A 22,233-nucleotide genomic window follows, 5' to 3' on the forward strand; every position below is an offset into this window, starting at 1 on the left:
TACTCCTGCACCATTTGAAGGGTGTTCATCCCAAAGTACATAGCTAACTTCTCCCCTCGTTTTCTTTTATTCTCTGGAAAATTAACAAGGGTCCCATTTGAAATGTTTCCCACATCCTTTCTCCTTCTTGGGCTGAGATAACTTTTACATGCCAAGGTCCAGTCTGTGACTCTTTCTCCAGTCTCCCAAGGTCATTCCCACATACCATCACAGTTGGTGAAACTAAGCAATCCTTCCAAAAATCCAAACTGCAAAAGTTCTTGCACAAAGGTGCCTTGTTATCTGGTTTATCTGCAAGCACTGTGGATCTGCCCCATTTCTATCCAAACAAGAAGCATCTGTAGAAAAACAAATTCCAAGCTGTTTATGTGATTGCTTCATTGTTGATGTTTAGATTTATCACAAACAGATGTATGTTTTTCATTTGAGAAGGCATACATCTGTTGTGTAGTAATCGCTTCAAAAATCCTAAATTCTCCTGAAAGGGGTTATTAAATTACACACAAAGGAAAGGGTTTTCCCCAGTAGTACACATATTTGCAAGCAGAAAAACTATAGCAAGAAATAAGACAGAAGTTGTGGAGGAATGTGTTTACTCAGCAAATTCATATATTTATTAAAAAGAAAAAAGAAAAGTGGGTGATATTGCTGATAAAAGGGAAAGAAAATGTGGCAAAACTTGTTAGATATTTCTGTTTTTTCTAAGGAATTGCACATGAAATGTTTTCAAACCTAGCAGGATGAAGTCAATTATATTATAAAACAAACTTCATATGAAATTTAGTAAAATAGGAATTTCTGTATATAGATTCCATAATCAGTCATGAAGAATTATGGTATTGTATATTTATTATACCAGGTTGAACAGATTAAATATTTTTACGGTGAGCTATTTTTTTTGTACATTATATAATGATATTCTATACAATGCAATGTATACATTGAAAATGCTACAGTACTTTAGGGGAGGCTCTTAAAATGACATGATTCATAGCTTGTGTTTTTTAATTATAAAGTCCCCATTAATAATTGTTATTATATGCATTGTGCATAAACACATGGCATAAATTAGTGGCTTTGTGATACAAAATGGAACATGCTGAAATAATTATAATATGTTAATATTTGAAAGAATAGATTTCAAGGAGGGAGCTGGCTGTTCAAAAATGACAAAATTTCTTGACCAAATTTCAGTGTAGGAGGACATTAAGAATTCTAAGGATCTGATGTTATATTGCCTTATAAAACAATTCACTGAAATTAATTTGAAAGAGACTCCTAAGAAGAATACACGCATTGGAGAAAGTAGAGATGTGGTAGACTATAAAGTTTAAGAAAAAAATGTCACTTTAACAATGATGTTTAAATTACAGTGCATATATTGCAGAGGCTTTGCCTCAGCCCAGTGGTGGGATTCAGCTGGTTCTCACCACTTTGGCAGAACCAGTAGCTAATTTTTGGTTGTGCAGACACAGAACGGACTTCCAGAAGTGGCATCCACACAGAGAACCAGTTGTTCACATATTTGAATCCCACCACTGCCTCAGCCAAAGAAGAATTGTTGGACATATTTGCTCACCCAATATGTATATTGGGTCTGAAAGCAATAATGGGATAAGTGAACTAAGAGTTCTTCAATCTTTTACACAAACTACAGATAGTCCTCTAGCTATAACCACAATTGAGTCCAAATTTTTTGTTGCTAAGTGAAACATTTGTTAAGTGAATTGTGCCACATTTTATAACTTTCTATGCCATAGTTGTTAAACAACTTACTTAAGTTACTTACTTAAGTTGGCAACCTGGTTGTTAAATGAATCTGGCCTCCCCATTGACTTTGCTTATAATGAGGTCATAAAAGGGGATCACATGACCATGGAACATTGCAACCATCATAAATGTGAGTCAAGCACCTGAATTTTGATTACATGACCACAGGGATGCTGTAATGCTCTTAAGTATGAAAAAAAGAGTCATAAATAATTTTTTTCAGTGCTGTTGTAAATTCGAACGGTCACTAAATGAACTGTTGTAGGTTAAGGACTACCTTTATTTCTATGCACATAAAAGATTTTTTAAATTCACTTTTTTCATTGTAGTTCTATACCCAACTTTGTCTTATTTTTACACTTGGAAAATGCCTGAAAATGTTCAGGGAAACAGGTCCAGCTATTAATGAATTAGTATGGCAGAAAAATGATTTGTGCCTCCTTCCTAATTTTTTTCCCTAACATCGCTGCTTCAAATATGTAGTTCCATTTTTCCCCACACTTCTCCAATTCTAAAAGTGTCTAGGATTTTCTTTTTAAAGAAATGGTTAGAAAGAACAATTTGATGTCCTTTAGACAGCATTAGAAAATCACCTCTTCAGCTCAAAAATCACCCAAATTGACCCAAAGCAATTTAGTTTGTGTTTCAGTTTTCATCCAAAGCAAACTCTTAGCCCCTAGTAATAAATCACTAACAATAAGTGTTTTACTCACACATTTCCTTCCATTGACAATACTGTACTAAAGGTGTACAACCAGACCTGGGTTAAAGGTGCAAATCCTTAAACTTTGATGTGCAACTTTTATCTACAAATAACTAAGATTGAAATACTTTGCACTGTCAACTATATTAATTTTCAAAAATCTGTGCAGCATCAATAAAAGTGTGCTATTATTGCTGGCCAAAGGTACATGATAAATAAGCAAAGGACAACATAGTGCTCTGCTCCTGTCTCATGGACGCTGACTACTAAATTTTACTTCAGCTTTCCAGAGTTAATATGATCAGTCACACTGAAGAAAATCAGGCTAGCCTACCGTGAAAATAAACAGTGTCCTCCAACAGAAAGAATCAGGCCAAACTCTACTGCCACTGCTCCTATCATACCAGCTTGAAACCATGCCCTTGAAACCATGGCTCTCTTTGTCATCTAGCCAGTTTCCTTTAATAGAAAGTAAGCTGGATAGAATGTCCCCAGGAAAATCCAGTTATTTTACATCTGTACCACAAATAAAATCCAATGGATTGTTGGAACATCTGCTACGTATTGTTTCTCATATAATTTAATAAACTAATTACAGGCAACTAGAAAATAGCAATATGAAGACTAAATCAGCCAAACTGTCACTTGGTGTTCGAGGGAGGGAGGGAGGGAGGGAGGGAGGGAGGGAGGAAGGAAGGAAGGAAGGAAGGAAGGAAGGAAGGAAGGAAGGAAGGAAGGAAGGAAGATCAGTAATGGAAAGAATGGAATCAGAAATGGAATCATAGCAGATCACCTTTTCTCACTGTGTTTTTGCTGCTTTCTATAGAAAAATGATATATGTCATCTAACAGGCATTTACAATAAATTTTGACAGGTGACCAAGGGATTTCAGCGTAGGAGAACTGATCCCAAATATATGTGATAAAAATGTACAGCAATATAAAATAATTGGAAATACCTAAAGGACCCTTATCACGTTTGAAGATCACCATGGCAATTTTAAAAGTGAAGAGGAAAAAACATATTTGGCATGGGGGAAGCTTTTAGAGGTGCCTGCTTGTAAGGAAAAGGTAATAAGCAAAATGGACAGCATCTCTGGTGAAAATATAGCTTCATTGCTCAGGTTATCATGTTATTCTTTACTATTCTATTCTCTTAAACCTCCTGGTATTTCTTACTTTCCTCAGGACAAGTTCCACTGTTAGCTGTCTCCAAATCATCCAGTTGTTTCAAGTATTTTCCTACAGCAATGACAACAGAACCCCAAAGGTACAAAAAAAAAAAGCCAAAAGAATTTATGTTTTTATAACTCCTCTTCTTCTCTCTCTAAATCAAATTTGTTTGAACTTGTATACCGAATAAAAATGGCCACTATGTTTATAAGCCAGTCAAATAGCAACCTTTTTAAAAATTAAGGAAGAACATAGACATCTTTTGCTAAGTGCCCCAGGAGCAATTTCTACTTGTTTAGAAAGCAAAGTGAAGTTGTATGGTGTTTGAATCTGAGTTTTGGCATATGAAACTAAAAACATAGAAACTAGGGACTGTAGGTAGCAAGGTCTCAAAATACCTTTGATTATTCTTGAGAAAGAGAGATGTGCAGGGCCACAGATAAATAGTGACACAGGGGCCAAAGACACACACCCCAGCCCAGAAGGCATTCCCCATTGCACAGCAATCATTCAGCGTACAGCCGCCATCTGCTTATCAACCTCAATCAAAAACCAACTACAAGGCAACAATGACAGCAAACGAACAGCACCTTCCCAACAAGCCATCCCATTACTCAGCTACCAACACCAGCAATTACCCAGGAAGCAACTCACACAGAGATAAAACCTTATCGGCTGAGTCAATAATCCGCCATCAACAAGGCAGCAATTATTTGCAAAACAGCATCCCCTCCCATCCAAGCATGCAAAAAGCATGCAAGGCAGAAGATATATAACCCCTGCCAACCAATGAACTCATTTCTTCAAAGCCATTGTACTGATGATGTTATCTAATAGGAAAAATTGAAATAAGGCTCCCTTATGTCTTTCCATAGTTTCATTTTATATGCAAGGGGTTTTTTTTTGTGGTCCTGTTGCACATTTCTCTAATTCTTTTTTTTTTCCCAGAAGCCCAGTTAAGTGTTTAATTTTGCTAGTTGTGCCAATGTGCTGTCGATGATTTAATTGCTTATAAGGATTTATGCCTTTAGCAAAGCAAGAGATTTATGGATATGTGGTGTTGCCCCCTTATCTCCTTCCTCATTTCCCAATAAAGTATTGAATCAGCTTAAGTTAAACATGCAAGCAAAAAAAAAAAAAAAAAGCAAATCGTCCTTCTCTCTCCCCTCACAAAAAGATTATTTTGCTTCCTTATGTTGGACAGCCACAGAGATGACCTTGGAGAAACTATGCAGTGACAGTTATACAAACATATTTTAAGTCTGAGAAACTAAGAAAGATTTGGGAAATAAACCTCAGATTGCTCCGCAGTAACTCCTGGAGCATAAAAGGAAGAGAATGGAAAACTGGCTGTCACTTTTTTGTTACTCTAGCCCAGGGGTGTCAAACTGCCAGCCCATGGGCCAGATGCGTCATGCCGAAACCGCGCCCACCCCATTGCTGGCAATGCAAAAAAAGTCGCAATATGTCACGACACGTCACATGACGTTGCAAGTTTGACACCCCTGCTCTAGCGTTTATCAATAAAGTCAACAGTCATTCATGAGGGTGTTTCCAGATGTGGCCTACCTCAAAGGGTGATGGCTTATCAGTCAGAGACCAATTCTCCCAATTCTCTGGTATCTTTGCTAGTATACACACACACACACACACACACACACACACACAGGTGATCCTCAATTTATGACAACAATTGAGCCCAGAATATACATTACTAAGTGAGAAAGTTGTTAAGTAAGTTTTACCCCATTTTACGACTTTTCTTGCCAGGTTTGTTGAGTGAATCTGGCTTCCTCATTGACTTTGCTTGTCAGAAGGACACCAAAGGTGATCACATGACCTAGGGACAGTGCAACCGTCATAAATATGAGCCAGTGTCAAATCACATGACCAGGGAGATGTTTGAAAAACGGTCATAAGTCACTTTTTTCAGTTCCATTGTAACTTTTAACAGTCACTAAACAAACTGTTGTAAGTCAAGGACTACCTATATGAGCAATATTCAATATGAGACATATTCAATCTCGGCATTCTTGCTGTTGTTTGAACAAAAGAAACCAACAACTCAATGTATCATGTCAGATTTAGAATTAACAAAATACTTCCTGGATCCTCTTCAATTGTGGGCATTTTTTTTCTTTTCCAACCAAGTTCAAAGAACTCCAATGATACAACACCCCTACCCACAACTTCACGTTTTGCTACCACTATAAAAACCTCCAGGTCAGAGCCATAGATATCCTGTGAGACAGTAGGCAGAATTCTGAACCACTGTACCATCACAAAAACTGGGGTTTGAATTTCAGCTCCACTTATGAAATAACCTGAAAAACTTTGGTCTAGCTTCCAACCTCTTGAGCTGAAGATATTATAAAAATTACAAGCTAAAACCATGAGGATTGTGGAAGAATGATGGCAATTAATTGGATCCAGCTCATCAGTTTGTTTGATTCAATATTATGAAAAGGAGAAGCGGATATGCAACATTTCAGACCAGTTGTTTTCAATCATAGCTGTAGACGCCAGAGTGAAACCTACAATATGCAGCACATGTTCTTTAATTCTTTTCTATCTCCCACTAATAGAAATATATGAAACTTACATGCAGGAGACATCTCCTTTTCATAGAGAGGTTCTGCTAGAGGAAAATGCAGCCATCCACATCCAAATATTTTTCTTCTGAAGTGTCAGAGCTTGCATAACAATCTGCGAACTTTCTTTAACAAATCAAAGTATTGTTTAATACAGCAGCCCCCAACCTTTTGGGCACCAAGGACTGATTCCATGGAGACAGGTTTTTCCGTGGATCGGACGGAGTGTGGCTTCACTTGCTGCCTGCATCCCATGGATGGGTCATTTGTTTGTGCGGACCGGTTGCTGGCATGCTGCGGACCGGGGGTTGGGGACTCCTGGTTCAATACCACTTAGTGCTATTTATAGAACTTTATAAGTGTCTGCCAAACAATGCAATTACAATTAAAAGAGTAATGTTTTATTCACAATTAAGAGACACATTTAAAGTACATGTCTGTGCCATATGAATTTGCTTATTGACAATTTACATCTGCCTCAAATTACTGTTCAGCATAACTGCAATAACAGCATGCAGGGGAAAAGAAATATTGAAATTGTCAATTCATCTAAAAAATAAAAGTTCACAAACATACATAATTTTGAACAAGTTAGATGTTTTCTTCACAGATTAAGCAACCCCTAAAGTAAAACGAATTTGGGACTTACCTATCAGCCATCTAAAATAATATGATAATTTTATCATATTAATAAGCAAAGTAAAGTGGGGTAATTAAAACTAGAGTATCAAGAGCATCAAGAAGTTTGTCGAATGATTGATTGATTGATTGATTGATTGATTGAATAAATTTATATAGCCATCCAATTCACACATTGTTGATTCCAGGTGCCTACATTTTTTTTAAAAATCCACTATATAATAAAAACCCATAAAAATCCACTCCACCCACTACGGCAGCAGTAACTCAATCAACTCAACTACTTTATCATATTTTAATGAACTCTTGCATCAGCTGACATTTCATTATTGACTTCTTTTAATGTGAGAGAGAATCATAAGTTACATACATTAATATATGAAAGCAGCAAAAATCTGAGTGCCAAATGACATGAAAAAAAAGAATCATCCTTTCCACTCGATCAATATAGGTCCACATTTTAAAGAACACATTTGAGTCATGAATGCTTTAATAAGACTTCTTAATTTATAGCAAAAATGATATTGCGCCCTTGACGATATTTTAATACTTTGGAGACTTGTATAACATTTTCTCTGAACCATGAAGACATAATATGTAGCAGTTTGAGAATGCACAGACCGCTGCACAAATCTGCCCAGTCACTGCTGCCCAAATGACTTTTTATTAACAAAATTCCAAAAGACTGCTAATGCCAAAGATTTCCTTCTTAATTTGGGGAGGGCAGTATACATACACATTTGCAACACGTTGAACATATCAAAGAGATATCAGACACGCAATTGTTCTCTAATAAAAACTGAATGAGCAGAGAGTTGCTGGGGCACAAACATCTGTCACTCATGCAGATATCATCCTATATAAACCCATCCAACTAAATTCATTTTCCTTCTCGATTGTATCAGAATTGCTTGCGGCATGGCAATTTGAATGACACCCAACCTGGAATGCCGGAATGCATGCTTATGTTTTGTTTGCCGGGCATTGTCCTCTCAGAGATGTAAATTTTTAAATTTGCTTTTTTATTGAGAAAAAGGAAATGTCTGGCCCAAGGTTGTTACCTTGGAATGCAAAGTCACATTATTATGGTCTTGCAGCTTTCATAAAAATTTCACTAAGTTTTTCAACTGACTTTTGAGTTTGCTAATGAAAAGGACATGAATAATTTAAAAGGCAAGTGTGTAAGCGCATATTTGAACTGTGCCGCACTACTTCAGTATGAGAGACGGCACCCAAGACACAGTTAATGTAATCCCAAGAACTTTTGATTCAGACCATCAAAACATTACATGAAATGTCCCATATAAAAGGTCAATATTGTCTCTGTCTCACAGAATTATAGCTGGATTTCAGGCAAGCGGCTTTAACGGAGATTGAATTTCTGAACCTGTATTATCTGTAATTAAAATTAGCTTAGCCTTATAAAAATCACATTTTAAAATAAGTAGGAACTCTGCTTTTAAAGCATTGATTATCATGTCCATCAAAAACTGTAAACCTTTATGGGGGGGGCAACAAATCACTACTTAACAAATCATGTGGATACTGTGAAAATGTATCAACCCATACATAGCTTACCCTTGATATTGATGTGAAGCTGACTATCAGAAGTATAAATGAAAAATTATATACTGTACCAAAGCTGGTAAAAGAAAAAACCAATGAAAGCAGAGATATGGAAATGGCAATCAAAATAAAGGAGCCTGACAAGGGGTGACATGATAGAGGTGTTCCAATGTCTAAGGGGCTGCCACAAAGAAGAGGGGGTCAATCTATTCTCCAAAGCACTGAAGGCAGGACAAGAAACAATGGATGGAAACTAATCAAGGAGAGAAGCAACCTAACAGTGAGAACAATTAACCAGTGGAATGGCTTCCCTTCAGAAGTTGTGGCTGCTCCATCACTGGAGACTTTTAAGAAGACACTGGACAGCCATTTGTCTGGAATGATATAGAGTCTCCTGCTTGAGGAGGAGGTTGGGCCAGAAGATCTACAAGTCCCTTTTCAACTCTGTTATTCTGTTACAATGTTTAGATGAGATAAGAAAGGCCACAAATCTATGCCAATACTGAGGATGTATCAAAGCTTTCAGCTGCTCCTTTAAGAAGGTAAGAAAAAGCATTCATTTTTAATGTTATTGAAGATTTTAACTATCCAATTGTGACCTATATTTTCTGGAGGGACAGCACAACTCTATTCTAACATATATGTACAGTAGTACAGTCCTTCAAAACCACCCCTTTCCTTTTGAGATTACAATTAGTTCTTGTTGAACAAGACCACTTGGTTGTCAATCAAAGTGACGATGGCTCTGCTTACCATTTTACTTCAGTTTTCCTTTCCTTCTTGCTACTTCCTTCAGCTGATCTGAGATTCTTTCTCTTTCAGGACGTCTTGGTATGGGGTAAATAAACAATTGAAAGTAAAAGCAGAGAGACACTGCAAGAGTCATAATTGCAAGGACTGCTTGCTAAATTGTTTTTTTTTAATGCTGTTGTAACAGTCACATAACAAGGCAGTTGCTAAATAAGGACTACTTATATGACTGAGTCAAGCGTCATATATCTTCTTTAGGCTCCATTCTAAATCACTTTTGATGTGTTTGTTCCAGCATTAAGATCAAAATCTTTCTGAAAACAGTAGCTATTTCAACATGTATCTTAAATTCAATCATCATTTCACTTTAATGGCTATTTTGATATGTTCTAGGCAGCAGATTTATACCCTGAAGACAAGCACAATGTTTGATAGATAAGTATATTTGCATTCACATGAATTAATCGCCAACATGTGGCTTGAATAATTTGCAAATATCAAAGCCATCAAGAATCTCTACTACAACTCTTTGCTGACTTTAACTAAGAAAGGGATATCTGTTGATGTATCTGTGTTTAATTCAGGAAGTCATTATCCACAAGGCACCCCTAGTGTCTGAATGTTTGTTTTAATTCTCTTAAAAAAGAAAAAGAAGCCAGAAAGCTAAGACATACAGGAGAAAAGCTGTGTTAAGTGTGTATCATTCAGATTCTAATTTAATTGCTGGCAGGTTCGGCAAAAATAAGTAAATGGATGTCTAATTGTTTCAATCTCTCTCCCTTTTCCCTATTCACTAAGTGTTCTTTTCCTCATAATGTGAAGCCATATTCCTTTCAATGAAATGCTTAAATAAAAAAAATGTTGTCTTTGTTGAATGGACTTGTTTTGGTTGACTTTTGATATCTAGTGTTTATTTTATTTATTCATTTATTAAATCTATAGTTCCATTACTCCGTCCACTAAGATGTTGATTTCAAAAGATTTAACTGAATCCACTTTGCTTTAATTAGATCTTTTAAAAATTTCTTTGGCTTTTCTTTTTTAGATACATAACCTAAGTCACTATTTGTTTCTCCATCCAAATATATATAAATTGGTTCTCTGGATGTTAAGAAAAAGAAATGAAATGGAAATATGGGAATAAGATGATTAAGAAAAACATGTCTTAAAACTGAGTGATTAACTTAGGTTTGATAAATATATGTCAAGTACATATTCAAGGGCTATTATTTTGGTCAAAATCCTGGTGAAATATAGTACTTATTTTGCTTATTGAATCAAAGATACATCACAGATTATTGAGGCCAACTCTTTATAGGCATAGAAATCTTCTATTTTTGATGGAATGGCATTTCCTTCAGACCTTCCAATAAAAGTAGAATTCCCAATATAGTCAGACAGAAGCAGGATACCTAATATCTCCTACTGAAAACAGTTTTTGCTTAGATAAAAACATAGAATTCAATTGTTTAAAAAGGAGCACACTCAAGTGGTTCCACTAATGCCTATATACACACCATTATGTTATTCCCTTTCAGGGTAAGCAAACTTATACAAAGAGTATAGAGGAAATCTCTAGTAGAGAGGAACAATGAACCAAAGAAATGAGATAAAAAAAGGAATCCAACAAATTTAGTTTAAATCAACATTTTTCTGTTTTCTACCTTGCAAATCCTCCTTGCTATTTTATTTATTTATTTATTCATTATATTTATATGCCAGCCATCTTGCCTAGAGGTGACATTAGGCAGCTTGCAATCAAAAACCACAAGATAAAATATTAAAGAATTAAAATGATACATATTAACACTAGAATTGAGTTCAAATTGATAACAAAGGAAGGAAGGAAAGTGCACATTAATTCCTTAGTGTGATAAACCTATGGATAGAAACAATGTATTGAATTAACAAATGTCAAACAGGTTTTATCAAATAAAGTCCTTTAATGGAATTTACACATGAATATTTACATAATGCAATTCATAATTCTATGAATGAATGAATGTATGAAAAATAAGTAATTTAAGGAGGAGCCAGGAGCAAGGGGAAAGGAGGAGATATTAAAGAAACATATCTTTCAAAAATGGTAAGAAACTTAACAATTGCTACCTTCTGGCCAGAAATATGTTCTGGAGTATGTAAGGCATCCAGTTTGAAACAATATATTGTAAAGACAGCTTTTATTCTGAACAAATTAATGAGAAGTAAAAATGAGATGATTATTTCTTTTTAAAAAATGACATTGCAAATCATTGACTCCAGCAACCCCAAAGTCTCTGGTGGGGGTTGAAAGCAGTGAAGGGGTAGAAAAATGAAGAACTGAACAAATAAATTCAAGGGAGTTTGAAAGGAGTTTATAAAGGTATCCCTATGATATCTCTGTTAGATTTGATAAAGGTTGTCAGGAGTTGTGTGGGAGGAGGAAGAGGGACAGGTTGCTAATGTGAGAACCAAGATGGCATTTCAAGGAATTGACTGTAATTCTTAGGGCCACAAAATGATGGGTGGATCCTTACGACCTCAGTGAAGACTGTGCAGGTGATTTTTAGTGGCATTTGAAGGTCTGGAGAGACTTTCAAAATCACAGTACAAACTTATTAAGCATATTGGAATGGAAGGAAAAAGGAGATTAAGAAGACTGTCGTTGTGTATACTGTTCTAAGCTCCTGAATCGTAGGCTTATAATAATAATTATTAACTGCAATGTTCATTTTTATAGGTTTAATTAAATAGTTTTGTTGATAAAATTGATGCTTTTTGAACCACACTTTGAAATTGTGTGAATACAACTGCAAGGCCAGTTGCAAGTGCAGCTGAAAAACCCAGAGTCATTTGCAACCCTATTTTATGAATGGCTTGAACAGCAGGAATATCTTAGTGGTAAACACAAAAAATACTCTGACTGTGAGAGTCCGCCTCAACAAGCAAGTTCTAATCTAAATTCTCTTTTTCATGTTCTTTGATACACTTCCCTTTAGAACAGTACTGAATATCTCCTATATATAGTTGTGGTGCTCTTTCTCCTGAATGTATGTCACAGCTAGCTCATTATTTGAAAATCATCATAATTTGAACATTGCTCAGCCTGACATTTTATTCAGAGTTTAACCCCATTTCCAGCTATATATAGTCGCATTGTTACTAGGTATGTCATCAGTTCTTCTAAATATTTCCATTACTGCATGCTCTAAGACATTGATTTCAAAAGATTTAACTGAATCCAGTTTGCTTTAATTAGATCTTTTAAAAATTTGCTCTGCTTTTCTTTTTTAGATACATAGCCTAAGTCACTATTTTTTTCTCCATCCACGTATATAATAATAATAATAATAATAATAATAATAATAATAATAATAATAATAATAATAATAATAATAATAATAATAATAATAATAATAATAATAATAAAGTTGGAAGTGACCTTGAAGGTCATCTAGTCCAACCCCCTGCTCAGGCAGGAAACCCTATATCATTTCGGACAAATGGCTGTCCAGTCTCTTCTTAAAAACTTCCAGTGTTGGAGCATTCACCGCTTCTGAAGAAAGGTTGTTCCACTGGTTAATTGTTCTCACTGTCAGGAAGTTTCTCCTTAGTTCTAGATTGCTTCTCTCCTTGATTAGTTTCCACCTGTTGCTTCTTGTCCTGCCTCCAGGTGCTTTGGAAAATAGCTTGACTCCCTCTTCTTTATGGCAGCCCCTGAGATATTGGAACACTACTATCATGTCCCCCTTTGTCCTTCTCTTCATTAAACTAGACATACCCAATTCTAGCAGCCGTTCCTTATATGCTTTAGCCTCCAGTCCCCTAATCATCTTTGTTGCTCTTCTCTGTACTCTTTCTAGAGTCTCAACATCTTTTTTACATCGCGATGACCAAAACTGGATGCAGTATTCCAAGTGTGGCCTTACCAAGGCATTGTAAAGTGGTATTAACACTTCACGTGATCTTGATTCTATCCCTCTGTTAATGCAGCCTAGCACTGTGTTGGCCTTTTTGGCAGCTGCAGCACACTGCTGGCTCATATATAAATTGGTTCTCTGAATCTTAAGAGAAAAAAAATGAAATGAAAAAATGGGAATAAGATGATTAAGAAAAAATCTCTTAAAACTGAATGATTAGCTTTGAATTGATAAATACATGTCGTACATATTCAGGGAGCTATTATTTTGGTCCTAATTCTGATTAAATATAGTACTTATTTTGATAATTGAATCAAAAGATACATTGCAGATTACTGAGTCCACTTTCTTATAGATACAGAAATATAGTTTTTTTGATGGAAAGAAATTTCTTTCAGACCTTCCAATAAAAGTAGAATCTACTAATTCCCAACATAGTAAAAAAAAAAATAGGATACTTAACATCTCCCCCTGAAAATGGTTTCTGCTTAAAGAAAAACACAGAATTGAATTGTTTAAAAAGGAATACACTCAAGTGGTTCCACTAATGCCTATATACACACCCATTATGTTAATCCCTTTCAGGGTAAGCAAATACCAAAGAGAGGAAATAAAAAAAATGAATCAGAGAAATGAGATATAAAAAGGAATCTACTATATGTGTATGTATATGTATAAATGTGTATATGTATAAATGTATGTATGTATGTATGTATGTATGTATGTATGTATGTATTCTACCTTTGAAAACCCTCTTTGCTTTTACTAGGTCTGGGCATTGCTTTATGCATTGCCTTTCATCTTTAGATATCAATACTAAATTGTTCTACACAAATATAAGCTGAATTGTAGAATAACACTGAACAAGTAGGAATTACCTTGAGAAATATCTCTAATCATGGTAAGGTAAATGGCTTTTTCCTGCATTTTCTCATATGAACTGCCTAAGCAGCTTTATATAGAACACAATCACCATCTTAGAATGTACTGTTCTTCCCAGGGAAACATTTCAAATAAACTCTTAATTCAAACACTTCAAGCGTCCCCTAAATTAAAACCCAGATATTTCTCCCAGGAAAGAAATTTCACCCTGTCCTAGAGGTGACTCCTTGGCAAGCTGCTAACAAAATTGACACATGTAGGAATTGAAATGTTAAAAAAAGGAAAGAAAACAGAAGGCTGGTAAGACTTTCGAATGGACTGTTAACTCTCTTACTTAAATCATCAAGTAATGTGCTTTCTTTATTCTTGGGTTTGAACCTCAAAGCCCTTCAGAATGTTGTTTCCAGTTGCCATTTCCAACACGAAGGAGGTACTAAATACAGGGAAGGAAATCATATTAATAGTATTTAATTAATTTGATGTCATCAAATTAGGTTTTACCTTAGCCCTAGCTGGCCATTGTATTTATTTATTTATTTGTTTATTTAATTTTGTTTCATCTACCTTTATTATTTTTATAAATAACTCAAGGAAGTGAGTTACCTAATACTTCTATTTTCCCACAATAACAGGGCAGAGGTCTAGGGCAGGGGTCTTCAAATTTGGCCCTTTTATGACTTGTGGTCTTCAACTCCCAAAATCCCTCAGCCAGGCTTGCTGACTGAGGAATTCTGGAAGTTGAAGTCCACAAGTCATAAAAGGGCCAAGTTTGAAGACCCTTGATCTAGGGTAAGAGAGAGTGATTGGCACAAAACCATCCAGGCAGATTTCATGCCAAAAGCAGAACTAGAATTTACCATCTTCTAGCCTGGTGCCTTAATGACTACACCAAACTGACTCTGGGTCTGCTCTGTCCTGCTTACTTGTTGGAAAGCAGACCTTCTCAGACTACTCAATGTCTGAGGATAGTCCATAAAGGTATTTTCTGCCCTCTTTCAACTAATGAGATAGCTCAGGTGCTATACTGTTCCTCTAGGAAGGAGCAGGCATGATGTTATTCATACAAATTTGGGAGCAGACAGATGGTAAAGCTTTGCACTGCTCAAAAAACTCCATACTTTTGGAGAAACACAGGGAAAATATATTCAGGTAAAATCATGCAGCATTGGTCATCAGTGCGTTTTTAAATGTTGGAAAACATTTACAAAAAAAAACATTACAATTGCTTACGGGTGAATGTAATATCTTTTTTTTCTGATTCCCTTTCTTTCCGCTGATTTCCAAATCAGATGTATGGACTTCAACTCCCAGAATTCTCCAGCCAGCATGTTGGCTCGGGAATTCTTGACGTTAAAGTCTATACTTTGTAAAGTTGCCAAGTTTGAAAAAAAGACTGTTTTAGTCATTTTATCTTGATTGTTACAACAGGATAATCTGTAAAACACTTGCCTTTGTCACTCAACTGTGGCTGGTTTGAAGCCCCAAAAGAGGTTGTTTTAGGTTGTATGAATTTTATTATTTTTTAATTCCATGCCCCAAATCTGGCAACTCCAACATTTCCAATTATTTAAGATAGAAAGTTTTCATCCCCAGTGTTTAGAGAGTTGCCAAAATCTCAGAGCTGTCTAAGTGTTGGGTAAAAGCTTTTGATGCTTAAAACATGAATTTAAGTGCTTGTGTGATTATATACATATATAAAAATATACAGTATGTACATTCCTGAAGAGCTGGGCACAGGAAGAAAAGTGATGGAATATTGCTTTCCTAGTACAGAAATGTGAGAGGACATAGCAGCAAGGAATTGTCTAATGAGAGGATATGGTAACCTTCATTTTGTAGTAAATATTTTCCAAGCTGTTGCCAAAATGTCTCACTCCAGGCAGGATCTTTTTGAACCAGATTAGAGTTGAGCTAGCATGAACATGGGACAACAGCAGCAGCTTAAAAAATAATTTATGAGATGCCCTAATGCAGCAGTTCTCAACCTGTGGTCCACAGACCCCTGGCGGTCCATGATGTCGGGTCCACGTAGGCTTGAAAAAATGTTATAATTTAAATCTTGACTTAAGTCCATGGCCACAAAAGATATTTAAAGGGGGTCTGTGCTGAAGATCCTTGCTCAATTAAGGTCTGTGGACTTATATTACTAACCAAATATTGGAAACCTGTCCAAGTATCTCTCTGCCCCATCTTATATTACACAAAATCAAAACAAGGTTACTGTATTTTGAGGTTCTTTTTCATGCTTGCTTTTATCTCAAGACTATGTAATTATTTTTCCATGTTCCTCCTTAATGGTGCCTTCCTTCTTTCACAGCTCTCTCATATCTTCCCCAAGGTTAGCTCTAAATTCTTTTACACTGAGTCACAATTCACTATTCTTAATTTGATAACAAATTTGATGATCTCTAGGTGCCATACTCAAAGCTTCTGAAGTTGTATGTTGAAGTCTCAGATTGTGCACCTTTTAGTTAACCTAGAGGGGCTAAGCAAGAGAGAGTGAATCCAGAGAAGAATCAGGGGGGAAAATGTGGGGGACTCTTATTTCTGCCTAAAAACAATTTCAGAAAATTTATACAATCTGCTGAGGTAAAAGCCTATAGTTGCTAAGAAACAATACTTGATGGCATGTAATCCATCAGCACAATGTGATTGCTTTAAAGGCCTCCAAAATTTGGAATCCACCTTACTCTATAAACTTAGTTGGGTCTATCTTATGGCATCTCCCATCTGATAAGGAAGACTTCCGTTTCTCGTTTTTGCAGGCTTTGCCTTGTTAGCAGATGACAATTGTATTTTGGAGTCACAAGTTTAATAATTGGCCTTTCATATTTGTGGGAGTAAGGGTGATAAAAAAATTTATTCAAGAACTTCCTTTATTCAAGTAAATCTAGTGCTGAATTTGAGGATCATATTGTCTATGGCCCTGAAATTATGTCTTGGGGTGCAAGGATAACAGATCCATGATTAGGCTGGGTATTAAATTGCAAGATTATGGACCTTGCTTCAACAATTACTTAGTCATGAGTTTAGAGCATATGAATCCAATTTGGGTCGGTCACCAGGACCAGAGGTTTAGTCTTTGAGTTTTTGGACTTGTGCTGGAGACTATCCACAGGGAACCTCTCTCCACCAGAATGTGATGACACACATTCTGTTATAGAGTGAATGAGACACGTTCTGCTAGAGAGAGGTTCCCTGAGACTGGGCTCCAGAATGACTCCAAAAGCTTGGAAGACTAAACCTCTGGTCCAAATGACCAACCCAGATTGGATCCTGCAACATTATCCGGGAACATGTATATTTACCTTCATTCGTTGGAGCATATGTTCCAACAATGATCAGTGGAAACTAGTAAAATGCAGTGGGAAATATACTATAAAAACCTGTTTAGGTTCCAGTATATCTTTTCAAGAGGGGAACATGGTAATTTTACTTCAAGATTGGACTAAGAGGGTTAATTTATGAATAACTCTTCAATTTATTCTTGCTCTCCATAATGTTGGACCGTGGGGCTTGAGGTAATAGAATGTGATTTAGAGTCCTGAATGTGCTAATTTTATCATTCAGGTATCCTGTGGAGAGACTATGTTCAAGCCAGCTGTCTAGGGAATTAAATGGTGCTGATTGTGTTGGGAAAAATGCTTAGATTGCTTCAGGGTAAAATTGTTACAGAATTTAAACTAATGTGATTTCCCCCTATTTAATTCAAAGCAGGGTATACAAGCAGTCCCAAAGGGGACTTACTAAGGATTTGTTTCTCCTCAACACACTCACATACACACGGTAGAACTTCACATAATATTTAATAAAATATTTTTAAAGCTACGTTTGGGTAAAAGTGTAATCAGATCCTCAATAAAATTGCTTTTGGTTCACCATATTACTTCTGTTATTTCTGTCAGTCTGGCCTCCTGCTTTTGCTTTCTATGTAGAGTATTAATTTATACCTTCCATAGTCACACAAGCATACATGCCAAATATTTCCAAGAAGCAATATTATATTTGACCCTGGGCATCTGGAAAGTGGGAAGAATTGTACTGGGCAGACATGTCTTAAAAAATTCATTAAATTTATTTCTAAGTGGGTATTCCAATGAGAGGCAGAGATAAACAGCTCAGGAAGCTCTCCATGAGCAGAGTTTATAAAGCATATACTATAGTTAAAGTACATGCTAAAAAATAATGATAGTGGTTAAAACCACTTAAGATATATTTCTCTGATATATGCCTGCACAATGCAATGTCTTAAAATCAACAGGAATTTAAGAAGTTTTAATTTGCTCCCTGTATTTATACACACTAATCCAGTTCCCAACAAAAATTGAATAAAAATAGGTAGTATTTGAGATGTGTTTTATATGTGTTCGAAAAATAGGTAGTATTCTATGAAAATGCTGTGTTAACTGGCAATGGATCTGCAGAGAAAATGCAATAATTTTATTATAAATCAATTACAATAAAGTATTTATTTATTGTAATTTACAATTATTTACTTATTACATTTATTTATTACATTTACAATATATGCCAAAAAAGTAAAAAAATGTTTGGGGGGAAAAAAGATTCCTTAATTGTATTTACCCAAAGGAAAAAAAGAAGGATTTCCTTAAATAGAAAGTACTGTTGTTGAAGGATAGGTAGTTTGATCATTTTATTTTATTTATTTATTTCTGAAATTTTATTGCTGCCCATAGATAGACAGACAGACAGACAGACAGACAGACAGATGAATGGATAGACAGACAGACATGCTTAAGGTGAAAATGTTGCATATTTTTTGTGTATGTTTGTACCCCTGTGTATGACTATATATGTATATCTGAAATTGGGAATGAGTATCATGAGGAAGATGATCTTGTGGCAAATATAAAATACATGTTTCATTTCTACCTTTGTTCAATTTATACAGACTGCATTCCTACAACTTGCTTAAGCTGGTTGCTGAATTTGCTCAATTTCTGATTTCACCTACAACCTGAACTCACAAGGGACACTAAGCCAAGGAGAAGGACTATTAGAAATATTGAAATTTAAAAGATTGTAAGAAAGCTTGTTCTTTAATTGACCTCCTTAAGCATTTTGTGTAATCATACCCTTTGTGTTATTGACAACTGTTATATTACTTTATTTTTATTGTACTTTTCATATTTCAACATAAGTACACATCCATGTAGCAACCAAAACTGGCAAGATCAAAGCACCTGAAACCATAAAGCACAAGTATCAAAACCTAAATGCAGATATTTCCACATCCAGAGTCAAGAAACTGAGAACAAGAAAGGTTAAGATAAGGATAAGATAATGTAAGGATAGAAGAAAGAGATCTGAGATTTAAATTCTAGAGCTATTAATTTGACTTGATACTGCAATAGCCAATTTTTTTATTATTAGGGCTTTTATTGCATTTGCAATAAAAACTACATATCTGTCTTATTTTTATCCTAGCTTTGGAGTGGTTAAGGTTTTTTTTAGAAAAAGATTTACTGCCATGCCTGGGGTGAACCTACACTAAAACAACCCAGATGAATACATAGAAAGATAGAGTTTTAACAACATATAAATAAATAGCTTTTTCTCCAACTGCAGAGACAACATCAAAGTAAAATGCAAAATCAGTCAGTAGTAATTTTCAGTGAAAACATTATGTTCTTCTAGGAGCAAAAACTGACAAAAATCAATTAAAAAGATTTGAAGTATACAATCTTTTAGCAGGCACATATATATAGTATGTCCTTTTTTTTAAACTGTAGCTAATATTTCTCTGGAAGAATTTCCTGCTATTCCAGGCCAGATAATATCCAGTTGTAATTGATGAACCTGGTGATTGAAACTGGATCTTTCTATCTTTCTAAATTCAATGAACATTATGAAAAGCAATGTAACATTCATTCTTTCAGTCTGTTCCAATCTTGGTTTGTGCCCACTCTGGGTTAGTAACATATTTGGTCATGTAGCATGGAAATTGATAGAGCTATTGGAACTTAATTATATATTTCAACATCTTTTGGTACCAGGGACTGTATTGTTTGAATGGCCACTGTCTAGCTGTCCTGCTGCTATGGTGACTCTGATCTTATTTGGCCAATCACTCTCAGAGAGATAATGGATGTTTTAGTTTTTTGGTTTCTTTGCTCTAGTCCATTAAATTTGTCTTATGAGTTGCCTCAAGTCATCCATTCTGGTTTTTTATTTGAAACTGTTGGAGAATATCATCTTGTATACAGATGCCATTTTATTTACTGATCCTGGGGAGGCAATGAAAGTCTTGGATATATGCTTAGAGCTGCTTTTGGAATAATTAAGATATAAGGCCAAAATGTTTATCCAGATGAGGCAGAAATACTTTTGGGGGAAAGGAAACTGATGTTCAGAGTGGAAGGATTCTATTAGTATTTGGCAGAGCTTTATTCTTCCACAAGAACAAGCTCATAAAGGCTGTTCTCTGTGTGCATGTTTTTATGTATCATTGTCTTAGCAACAACTAAGTTTTTTATTACTAACTTCAACTAACATGAGAACAAAATTAATCTCAAAGATGATTATGTCTATGTTTTGAATCTATTGGGCTACCAAAATATGGTTTGTATGGAGTTGACTTAGAACAGGAACAGGAAAGTAGAAGAAGGCTAGTCTGACTGGTGATTTATACAAATTGTTTTGATCAAAGAGAGCATTACTATCAGCTGAGAGCTGGATTCAGATTGTACAGGTTTTTAGTGCTATTCTAAGATCAGCTGAGAGGTCAGAGACCAAGCACAGGAGAACAGCCCTGCAAGATAATGCTCAGGTACCATAGATGACAAAATATGCCCATATTACAATAGCCAACACGTGTTAGGCTGATTCCTATTTCTATGAGGTCATCAGATTATGATATTGACTAAATGATTGGAAAAAGCGCTCTAGGTTAAAACTCCCCCAAACCTGCATGGAATGTTTTAGAGAAATGTTGACAAGACAGGAAATGTTAGAAATAATTGGAAAACTCTATTCAGAACTGTATAAAGATGAAGATCACTCAAAAGTAACAATACCCTTGAAAGAGGAAATGCCAGATATCCTAGTGGAGGAAGTGTCAAGTGCCATAAAATCAATGAAAAATGGCAAAACTTCAAGAAATTACTCTGTTATAGTTGAAAGCTGGTGGTCACAGTTTACACAAGATATTAGCAAAACTATACTCAAGATGCTTCAGAGAAGAAAAAATACCTGATGCATAGAAAAATGCTGAAATGATTCTTATACACAAGAAAGGGGCCCAAGATGATTTAAAGAATTATCACCCAATAAGCATTCTTTCAGTCATCTACAAGGTTTTCACCAAGATAATAGCAAAACGAATATTGAGAACATTAAATGATGCACAGCCAAAGGAGCAGGCAGGGTTCAGAAGTAGCTACAGCACAATGGATCATGTCCAGGTTGTTCATTGAAAAACACCATGCCTTTGTGCATGGCTTTCATTAACTACAAAAAGGCATTTGACTCAGTATTCCAGGAAGCAATAATTAAACCATTGCTCAACCAAGGCATAGACACTGCTTACATAAACTTACTGCAATCAATATATGAAAAAATAATGGCAACAATTTGCCTTAATGATCTTAAAGTAGAAATCAACATCAAATGAGGTGTACGACAAGGTGATACAGTATCACCCATCCTTTCCTCAACCTGACTTGAAGATATATTTTGCAAACTTGACTGGACAAAAGATGGAACAAAAATCAATGGGGCCTATTTAAATCACTTAAGATTTGCAGATGATGTTGTTCTCTTCACACAAGACCTAGAAGAGCTACAAAGATACATACAACAGCTGCACAAAGTAGGAGAACCATTTGGCTTTAAAATAAACCTGAAAACTAGCCAAGTTATGTTTAATAAATCCACCAAATAAAGAAAAAAATTATATCTGGAGAAAAACTAAACTTAGTAGACCACTACATATACCTTGGCCAATAGATCTCAGTGGAAGGTGATACAATAAAGGAAACTGAAAGATGTGTTATATGTGGTTGGCAGGCATTCGGTAAACTAAGCATAATTTTCAAGAACAACCTCCCCCTATGCCTGAAATGTTTTTGATCAGTGTGTGCTACCTGCTCTAACATATGCCGGTGAAACATGGACACTAACCTCACAATCAATACAAAAGCTACGAGTGGCACAAAGAGCCATGGAAAGATACATGCTCAGCATTACAAGATAAGATAGAAAGACCTGCACATGGATTAGAGAACAAACAAAAGTATATG

Source organism: Protobothrops mucrosquamatus, unplaced genomic scaffold, assembly GCF_001527695.2.
Source record: "Protobothrops mucrosquamatus isolate PMUCROS unplaced genomic scaffold, P.Mucros_1.0 scaffold179, whole genome shotgun sequence".
Taxonomy (NCBI): Eukaryota; Metazoa; Chordata; class Lepidosauria; order Squamata; family Viperidae; genus Protobothrops; species Protobothrops mucrosquamatus.